Below are 11,138 nucleotides of genomic sequence, written 5' to 3'. Positions count from 1 at the left end.
CGAGAGCTGCTAAATAACTCGAAAACCACATAATAAAAAAAAATTAAAGCCAATTGCAAATTGTCTCAGAATATCACTCTCTACATCATACTAAAAAGTTGATCTAAAGATGAACAATCCCTTTAATAAACAAGGCCAGAAAATGTGGTAAAGGAACATCTATGGGAAACCTAAAAGTAGTTACTGGTGCAAAGTTATACCCAGGAGATGTCTTCATGGCAGCTTGTCATTATTATAGTTCTACTGCAGTTAAATAATAAAGGCAAACATGAGGTTAGTGTACTGGGTTTTTAGTGTGTGTCAGTCTGTATCACTTGTGTTATATTATATGGCAGGGGTCCCCAACCTTTTTCACCTGTGAGCAGCATTCAGATGTAAAGAGTTGGGGAGCAACACAGGCATGAACAATGTTCCTGGGTGGTGCCAAATAAGGTTTGTGATTGGCTATTGGTAGCCCTATCTGGACTGGCAGCTTACAGGTGGGTCTGTTGGCCAGTAAACATGGTTTTTATGTAACCAAAACCTGACTCCAAGCCTGGAATTCAAAAATCAGCACCTGCTTTGAGAACACTGAGCGCAACATCCAAGGGTCGGGGAGCAACATGTTACTCATGAGCCACTGGTTGAGAATCACTGTTATATGGCATGGGTGTCCTTAATTAACAGCACATATATCTCAGGCAGTTACATGGATATGTATAATGTACAGAAACACTAGGCTAGAAATGCTGTATTTTGTATACTAAATAAAACATGAACTTACTGCACCACAAACCTAATCAAACAAATAATTTATGCTTTCTAAATTGGCCACAGTGGGTCACAATCTTGTAACTTTGTTAAAACGTGTTTGCTAGACTAAGACTGTGCACATGCTCAGTGTGGTCTGGGCTGCTTGGGGATAGTCATAAACAAAGCTGCTTGAGTTCTGCATGGCTGGGAAGTAAGGTGTTCCCCCTGCTGTTCTAAAGTATGATTGTTTCCCTGCTCAGCAGTTAGGGATCATCTGACAATTCTTATCCACAGCAGTAGATGAAGGGAGAATTTCACTGCATACAGTCAGGTTTCTTATAAAAACGGTACACATTTTTTAATTAAAGTATATTAGAGAGAGATTTCTTTTTCATTAAAGAAAGTAAAATGGGTTTTTATTTTTTTGCCTTTACATGCCCTTTAAAAGGTGACCCAATTCTTTCATTTACCATCAAATCTTAGTTTTATGATTGTTTCAGAAGGCCATGATGGGCATGGAGAGGTTAAGGGCTTATAGATAATGCACAAGAGCTGTAAAATATAAAGAGATTACAGAAGTTAAATTGGGTTGAAAAAAAGACAAAGTCCATCAAGTTCAACCCTCCAAATGAAAACCCAGCATCCATATACTCACCCCTCCATACAATTAGCAATGTTGTTATTTATTACTGGTGCTTAGTGATGTAATTTGTCACATAATTCAGGAAACTTGTGTATTATAAAAAAAAATGTACCTCCCCTGTTCATAAATATGAGACTTAGAAGTCACCAGAACTGTATAAAAGCACTATGGCCTTGTCTTTACATGATCAATAAACTCTTCATTTTAACCAACCATTACATGGAAAGAATGGAAAGGTCTAGAAAAGCCTTGGTGGCTCTGAATGTCCTTATATCATATTGACATAAGGGTGATATTCCCAATATACATTCCAGTTGGGTTGTTTTAGATATGATCAGCAGTCTGGCCAAATGTGCAGCTCAATAATAGTTGGGACTGTCTGGGTTCCCTGTTAATGTAATGAGTGTAGTGAAAGCAATTGTCAGAGAAAGAAGGTTCAGCATTCCTACCTTGTATCCTTATGCAGTTAAGATGGGGGCACAATTATATCTTTATAATGAGCTATATTATGACTGTAACCTTGTTACAATTATTGTTTTGTAGATCAAATAGAGGATCTTTGAGGGCCTACTGTATGCACAACATCTGTATTAGACAAAATAGTGAAGAAGCCTGAGGTTCATGGATTTGGTGCTCTACACATTGTATAATAGCTGGTAATAAAAGTCACAGACTCACTTCCTTTCTTAGTTTGCTATGAGGGGTCTAAAAATAACATCCTTAATAGCAGATGAAACACATTGTCATAAATGTCCCCACATCAAGAGCAGCCAGGCGTAAAGCTAACACTGCACTTTCTGTTTATAGGAGGACACTTGCCAGGTCTGTGTTTTGGAATGTACAACACCTTTCCATTAACTGTTAGGCTCATATAAAAGCAAAGGTGAATCTTATCGGGACCAACTTCATGAGAAAGTTTGCTTGTCTATGTAAGGTTCTGGAGAATAGACTAGCCTTCATGAATCCATTTCCTAGCATCCAGGGTTGGGCACAGATCCAAATGTCTTGGCACCAATGGGGGATTCTGAACAGAAAGCCCACAGAATAGAAAGGAACAAGAGAGACATTCTCAATCATTCTTTTAATAGGAAAGTAGAAGATCATTAGACATAAGAAAGAGGCAAGGATTTAAAAAAAGGAGGAGGTGGGAAATTTAGGCTACTGCCACACCAGGTGGATTCTTGGCCTTCGGATAAACACAGGCCGAGAATCAGCCCCTTTGCTCCTGTCAGCTTTCTGATGTGCCTGTGGAACCACTGCTTCGGCCCAGGTGCAGGAATAGGTAGTGGATTTCAGAACCAATATGCACACTCCAAAAACCACTTCTGCATTTATCTGCAGGACAAGAATCCACCTGGTGTGGCACTAATCAAAGGCCATGCCCTGTTCTACACAAGCATCATTAATACTCTACCTATAAATGAAAGCACATTTATGTGATTATCATCTGCAGCAGGGGTCTCCAACCTTTTTTTTTACTTGTGAGCCACAGTCAGATGTAAAAAAAAAAGTTGGGGAGCAGAACAACCATAAAAAATGTTCCTGGATGGGGCAAAGTGCTGTGATTTGCCATTTAGTAGCCCCTTTGTGGACTGGCAGCCTACAGGAGACTCTACACTCTCGGGACGTCTGTTTTTTATACAAACAAAACTTGCCTCCAAACCTGGAATTCGAAAGTAAGCACCTGATTTGAGGCCAAGGGGTTGTTGGATGTTGCTCTCGAGCCACTGGTTGGGGATCACTGATCTACAACATAGAAAAAGTTTACCTGCCTTGCCTTGAATTACCCATACCACGGAGTATTATGGGTATTTGTGCCCAGTAGAGAGCAGTGCTGAGCTGAAAGAAATGCCACATACCCCTTGTCAAGTACAGATACTTTTTTCTCCTTGAATTGAATCTCGAACATGAGTTTTCACGTGATAATCCATCAGATAACTTTTTCCTCATTGAACTGAATCTGGTCCTTTATTTCAAACAATATTCCGATAATCCCTGTTCTACTGTTCTACTTGAAAAAGACCCCTACATTTTTGCACAATTTGGCCATCCACAAGCTGGGCCAAATCTCTCATATCGTTTAGCCCCTGGGCCAAAGATCACATCTAAATAGGTCCTATGTAGACTAGTCGCCAAATAGTATCTCCTAACCTGCCTCATAGACACCTGGACCAATTTTGCAGACAGGCCCCATACATTAGGCTAGGAAATTGATCAAATAGGGGTGACTGAACAGACTTGTAGAGGGAAGGACAACCCAAAGGGGCTCTCCAGGCTTCCTCACTGGTATCTGACTAAGGCCAGATATGAAAGCTATCAAGGTGCCTGCCCAACTACTGAGTTTTCCAGAGACAACTCCACAATTCGTTATACTAGCAATGAAATGCAGTAGCAGATATTTAGACTGTGCCCTAATAAATCATGAAATATATTCCATATTAGGCTGCAGTCTGATGTTTATATATAAATGCTATCCCATAATTACAGATGTTAAGATCTTTAGGGAAGTGACATCAACACTCTATTGTCTGACATGCTGTCTATGCTTAATTCTTTATGGAGCAAGATTCAATTTCCTTCTCCCTGTAATGCATTTTGACATAAATTCTTCCAGACCAGAACCCACATTAATTCCTAATTAAAAATAAATTCCTAAGAACAGTCTACTGCCCTTGTCTAATTCCCTAATCCTTGCCTGTTACATTGGTGTATGCCCTCTATACACCAATCACTAGTTGTGCCCTTGCCCTTAAAGCAGTATAATGGTTTTTACTAGTACAAAAAACAAGTTATAAAACTAGGGAGGGTGCAGAGAAGGAGACATGATTATTAAAAAATAAATCACAACTGACAAAGCATTACATTGATTACATTGGAGAAGAAGGATATGGTGAACGTGGAAAATGCTGGTACAGGTATGGGACCTGTTATCCAGAATGCTCGGGACCTGGAGTTTTCCGGATAATGGATCTTTCCATAATTTGGATCTTCATACCTTAAGTCTACTAGAAAATCATGTAAACATCAAATAAACCCAATAGGCTCATTTTGCTTCCAATAAGGATTAATTATATTTTATTTGGGATCAAGTACAAGCTACTGTTTTATTATTACAGGTATAGGAACTGTTATCCTGAATACTCGGGACCTAGGGTTTTCCAGATAACAGATCTTTCTGTAATTTGGATCTTCATACCTCAAGTCTGCTAGAAAATCATGTAAACATCAAATAAACCCAATAGGCTGATTTTGCTTCCAATAAGGATTAATTAAATCTTAGATGGGATCAAGTACAAGCTACTGTTTTATTATTACAGGTGTGGGACCTGTTATCCTGAATACTCAGGACCAAGGGTTTTCCAGATAACAGATCTTTCTGTAATTTGGATCTTCATACCTCAAGTCTGCTAGAAAATCATGTAAACATTAAATAAACCCAATAGGCTGGTTTTGCTTCCAATAAGGGTTAATTATATCTTAGTTGGGATCAAGTACAAGCTACTGTTTTATTACAAGGAAATCATATTTAAAAACATAGCCTTTCCATAATTTGAGCTTTCTGGATAACGGGTTTCTGTATAACGGATCCCATACCTGTAATACAGTATGTAAATAAATTAGCATTCAAAAGAAATCTCTGGATCATCTGTCTGCCTATCTGTCCATTGTTAGAAGGCCATGACTGGTATTTGGAAATTCTACCAATAGCAGAAGAGCCACAAAGTGAAGGTCATTGATCTACCTGAGTGGCTGTCAAGATTCTTGGGCTCAAGCCTGGTTCATCTTTATTTATCTGTGCATTTTATGGATTCTTGGGCTCAATGTGTGCAACAAAACCATCCAAATTATCTTCTACAAGATTGCTATGAGCAAAACTACTCCTGATAACCTGCTTTTGAAGTTGAGGACCACTGAGCTTGGAAATGGATGACCAAGCCGGAAACTATGCAGACTCATAGGGGAGAAGGATTCATGATGATCTTCTAAAAACCTACTAATAATTTTTTGACCAAAGATCTTATCTCTTCTTACCGATTCATCTTCTGTAAATGTGTTAGGGCCTGCTTCCTAATATTTTACAAAACACAAAGTTGTTGCAAAAAAACTTCCTTATCTGTCTCAGAATTCTCTTTACAACAATAAAATGGTAGCTGTGACATACAGACTGCATATAAATGTCCCCATCTAATGCATGGATATAGCAAAACTATAAATTATTCAAAATGTTCAATATTGAGCTCTGCCAGCACCTCTGTTTAATAGGCAATGGGCAGATTTTGTTGTCTTTCTAATAAAAAAACAGCATCCATATTAATATTGCAGCATAATGTAATATAAATGTTCTGTTCAATCTGTATATGGCAGTTGGGAAGGGGCCGGTGGCAATCTAGGGTATAATGCAGGCAGAGTTTTTGTTATCCTACAGTATACTGCAGTGTTTTTCTGAAGCTGATGTGAAATGATCTCCTAGTTGGCACCATCTCATGTGTTTAAACTGATATCCCACTGTGCACTAATGTATTTAAGTTATTGGGTGCCAAAAAAATGCATGCAATAATCTTCATATAGCTCATTTATAATCTCAACTCAATCCTAAAAGCTGAAACTTGCTCTGGTGAATATGCCGTGAACCATTAGCTGGTCCATTGCTGCATATTACTCAGCTGTTGCATTTGGAATGCTGGCCAGTGGTCAGTAGGACAGATCTGTAAGCTCTATCTGTAAGATATATACAGTATATGTTACAGCTACACCCTAATGTGTGATTTTAGTGCTTATCTTTTAGTTTCATTCATGTTTGGTTTTGAGATAGGAATGAAAATGGCAATAAACCAATTGGCTCGGATTCATATAAATCTAACATGGAGCAGATCTGTTTAAAGGAAAACTATACCCCGCGTATTTCAATACCAGCCAAGGCCAGGGCAGGTATTACAAATTTACCGTCAATGCATTAGCTAGTAAATTTGTTATCCGCCCCTGGCCCCCTCAGATCCGCCCTCTCCCCCCCTACTCATTTAATGCAAGGGCTGCAGTCCGTTCCGGGTGAAACTCCATGGCTCCGCCGCTGAAATATTATAACCCCCATCCCCTATACACCATACACCCACAATCCCTCCCCTCTCTGGCCCGCCCCCACCCTCTACATCAACAGCCGGTAGGGCCAGAACTAAAAGGTGGCAACCCTACCCCCGAACAATGTAGGTCTCTATAAAAAGATATTGCATAAAACAGCTCATATGTAAAACTCTGCTTCATATAAATAAACCATTTTCATAATAATATACTTTTTTAGTAGTATGTGCCATTGGGTAATCATAAATAGAAAATTGCCATTTAAAAAAAAAAAGGGCCGCCCCCCAGGATTCACAGTGCACACAAACAAACCAAACAAACCATACATGTTAGGTCACATGAGCCAATTAACAGACAGAGATGTGTCTTTTGCTTCCTCACTTCTTCCTGTTACAGTTAGAGTTGCAGTATTTCTGGTCAGGTAATCTCTGAGACAGCACACAGACCATTCCAAAATGGTGACTCAAGTTAAATGGACCCTGTCATGGGAAAACATGTTTTTTTTTAAAAAAAAAAGCATCAGTTAATAGTGCTGATCCAGCAGAATTCTGCACTGATATCTGTTTCTCAAAAGCGCAAACAGATTTTTATATATTCAGTTTTGAAATCTGACATGGGGCTAGACATATTGTCAGTTTCCCAGCTGCCCCGAGTCATGTGACTTGTACCTGCACTTTAGGATGGAACTGCTTTCTGGCAGGCTGTTATTTCTCCTACTCAATGTAACTGAATCAGTCTCAGTGGGACCTGGATTTTACTATTGAGTGCTGTTCTTAGATCTACCAGGCAGCTGTTATCTTGTGTTAGGGAGCTTCTATCTGGTTACCTTCCCATTGTTCTGTTGTTAGGCTGCTGGGGGGGGTGATATCACTCCAACTTGCAGTACAGCAGTAAAGAGTGACTGAAGTTTATCAGAGCACAAGTCACATGACTGAGGACAGCTGGGAAACTGATAAAATGTCTAGGCCCTTTTCAGATTTCAAAATTGAATATAAAAAAATCAGTTTGCTCTTTTGAAAAATGGATCTCCGTGCAGAATTCTGCTGGAGCAGCACTATTAACTGAAAAAAACACGTTTTCCCATGACAGTATCCCTTTAAGAGATGTAGAAGGACAATATTTACTTAAATATACACCAGTTTGGTAAGATTATTCAATATGCCACTTAATTTGATATAAACTATCTGTTGCTTTAAGTATTCATTTTGGGGGTATTGTTGTCCTTTAAGTAAACTTGGATTCATCACCACTTTTGCCAGCTGACACTTTACAAACAAATCCTGCAGGTTGGCAGCCATATGTGCACTTTTGCTGGTCTTCAAATCACAAATTTACAGCAGATACAACTGGTGAGTGTGATTTGCAGTGATGATTCACAAATTATTTTTAATTTGTAGCAACAATGGACACATTTGATTTGCAAAACTGTGAATCCATGAATTATTTTGTATTTTACTTTAAAATATTTTAAAATTATTCTACCGGACGGGGAATATTAAGGGTGATGAAAATGTGTTTCCTGGATAGATGTGAACATTTTGCAGAACATGACATGGTATTATTTATTGGTAAATACAATTTTTTATGAATAATACATTTAGGAATTTCAAGGGGAAAAACTTTAGACATTTATGTAAAATTGTAGGAAATTTATAAGTGAATTGGCATTTAGAGGGGAGCATGTATTTTGAAAAAAAAATCTCTGCTTAATCTAGACTCCTTATTTTTAGATAATTGAGGTTTATTTATTTCTGTTTTGGGCACCTGTAGCCAAGTGTCACCTGGTTGTCTCCTGAGACTGGCGGAAGGTTGAATTTTTACCTGTAAATTGTCTTTTCTTCAGGTCCCCTCAGGCAGCACCACAAGAGATGGCCCCTCCTCCTAGGACAGGAAACAAGAACAAAACTCCCCCCCCCTTCCTGCTATCCCCTGTGTTAGTTTACAAGAACAAGAGACACCAGGCTGCTTAACAGAAATTTTAATTAAGGGGAGGGATAAATGGTGCTGCCTGAGGGGACCTGAAGAAAAGACAATTTACAGGTAAAAATTCAACCTTTCTTCAGGTCCCCGACAGCACCACAAGAGATTTTGCAAAGATCAAGGGGAGGGAATAGAAGCCGCTTGTAAAACTTTCTGGCCAAAAGCAGCATCCCTTGAGGAAAAAACGTCCAGCTTGTAATGCTTAGAGAATGTATGCATCGAGGTCCACGTCGCAGCTTTACAAATTTGTTCTGCCGATGCCTCCGCTCTCTGCGCCCACGTTGTAGCTACTGCCCTTGTAGAATGTGGTTTAATTCTGGCAGGAGGAGACAGACTTCTTAACTCATACGCCATAATGATAACCTGCTTAAGCCATCTTGAAATCGTTGGTTTCGAAGCAGTTAGCCCCTTAGAAGGGCCTGCAAAGTTAATGAAAAGGTTATTAGATCTTCTGTATTGCGTCGATCTAGACAAAAAGAATACCAGACAGCGTCTGACATCTAGTTTATGAAGTTTGCATTCTTTACTTCCCACTGGATGTGGATAAAATGAAGGAAGGACAATTTCCTGAGACGAATGAAAAGTCGAAGCCACTTTAGGAACAAAGGTGGGAGGAAGCCTCATTACAACTTTATCTGGAAAAATCTGAAGATAAGGTTCTTCAATGGAAAGACTCTGTATTTCGCCCACTCTTCTGGCCGAAGTAAGGGCTACTAAGATTACAGTCTTTAAGGTCAGAAACTTAATGTGAATTGATGATAATGGTTCAAAAGGATCCTCAGACAGAACAGACAATAGAAGGTTCAAATCCCATGGTGGACAGATATCTCTGACGGTTGGCTTCAATCTGCCTGTTGCTTTAATAAACTGCTTAACAAGGTGATTATCACCTAGTGAAACACCTCTCACTGCCCCCAAAGCTGCCACTTGAACTCTGAGAGTAGCTGGTTTTAGTCCTAACCGAAAACCATCTGAAAGGAACTGTAGAATCTGGGGAACCGAAGCCTCATGTGGATCAATAGAATGCTCTCTGCACCAGAAAGAAAACCTCTTCCAAACTCTCGAATAAATTTTATTAGTTCCTGCTTTCCTGCTGTGAATCATAACTGCAATCACTTCTGAGGATAATCCTTGTTGGATTAACGACTGCCATTCAGGATCCACGCTGATAGAGCTAGCCTGCTGGGGTCCGGATGATACGTGACCCCCGCAACCCGGAAGTGCAAGCAGCGCGAGGACGCGCAACCAATACCCCCGCCGCATCTACTCGAAGAAAAAAACCGACGGAGGGAGGGAAGCAACCTGCGGTTCAGAAGGAGGACACGGACCTTCCTTCTGCCGCACGAACCCCTCCAACAGTCACGGACTGCCTCCTCTCCCACACGCTGGCAGGAGGATAACAGAGGGAGGGGAACGCACCAGGAACCCACAGCTAGGGGTGAGTGGTTAAATTTTTGCTTAGCCCCCCTTAGGAATCCTGCTGGACCCCTAATACTTACCTAGTCCTCGGAGGACAGGAAACAAGAACACAGGGGATAGCAGGAAGGGGGGGGGAGTTTTGTTCTTGTTTCCTGTCCTAGGAGGAGGGGCCATCTCTTGTGGTGCTGCCGGGGACCTGAAGAAAAGGAGGATTAAGTGTCAGATAATGAAGGTGTTTAGTGCAATCATAACATTAGAGATGTGGAATTCCACACTAGGGAAGTTATGACAGCTGATTTCCTAGATATATTTGGACTCTAGCGTATAGACGGACTCTAAGGACCTATGGGCTGGATATACTAAAATCTCATGCCTGCATTTTTTTGTTTGTTTTTTTTACACGTGGAGTGCAAATTCAATTAGAATAGTCAGCTGAATTCTCAGAAAGCAACAATGGAAAACAATGGATATCAAGAGGAGAAATTCATCTGCACAATCTTTTTTTTTTAAGGTTTCAAAAATTCCAAGCACCGAATGTGATCGCAAATATTCATCTGGGGGAATCCAACAAAAAGATTTCCCGCATTCACCAGCGCTGTCTGACACTTCCAAGGAGGACCACTTCATTTGCAAAAAATTTACTTTATTTAAGACACACTGGGGCAAATTCACTAAAAGAAGCGCCTAACGCTAGCGTGAATGCGTAGTGTAGCGCATTTTCGTTAATTTGCCGATTCACTAACGGACGCTGGTGTAAATTCGCTAGTGTTACTTCGCACCCTTACACCTGGCGAATTTGTGCAATGGACATAACTATGCAAATTCACTGACGCGCGCATTTTTCTGAACGCTACCTTTTACGCCAGACTTCCTTTGCCACCTTAGACCCGGCGAAGTGCAATAGAGTAGATAGGGATTGCTTAAAAAAAAAGTTAAAAATGTTTCTAAGTCCCAAAAAACGCTGGCGTTTTTTCTTTTTTTATGGGTGATAGGCTGAAAAAGATCAAAAAAATTATTGGGGGTACCCTCCTTCCCCCCTACATTTCCTAACTCATGGCACCTTAACTATACAGTGGGCACACGTGTAGCGCAAAATAAAAATGTTATTTTCTGTTTTGAAGGTTTCCCAGGCTTGTGTAGTGATGCTACATATACCTCCATTGTAACTTCAATTTGGCGCCGTATGCAAATTAAGCATCGCTAGCGTAACTTTGCTTTGCTTGGTGAATTAACGCTAGCGCAACTTCACAACCTTACGCTTCCCCTGAGCGCAACTACGAATCTTGGT

Source organism: Xenopus laevis, chromosome 5L (genome assembly GCF_017654675.1).
Source record: "Xenopus laevis strain J_2021 chromosome 5L, Xenopus_laevis_v10.1, whole genome shotgun sequence".
NCBI classification, from domain to species: domain Eukaryota; kingdom Metazoa; phylum Chordata; class Amphibia; order Anura; family Pipidae; genus Xenopus; species Xenopus laevis.
The sequence above is the reverse complement of the archived record's forward strand: the minus strand, read 5'-3'. Positions refer to the sequence as shown.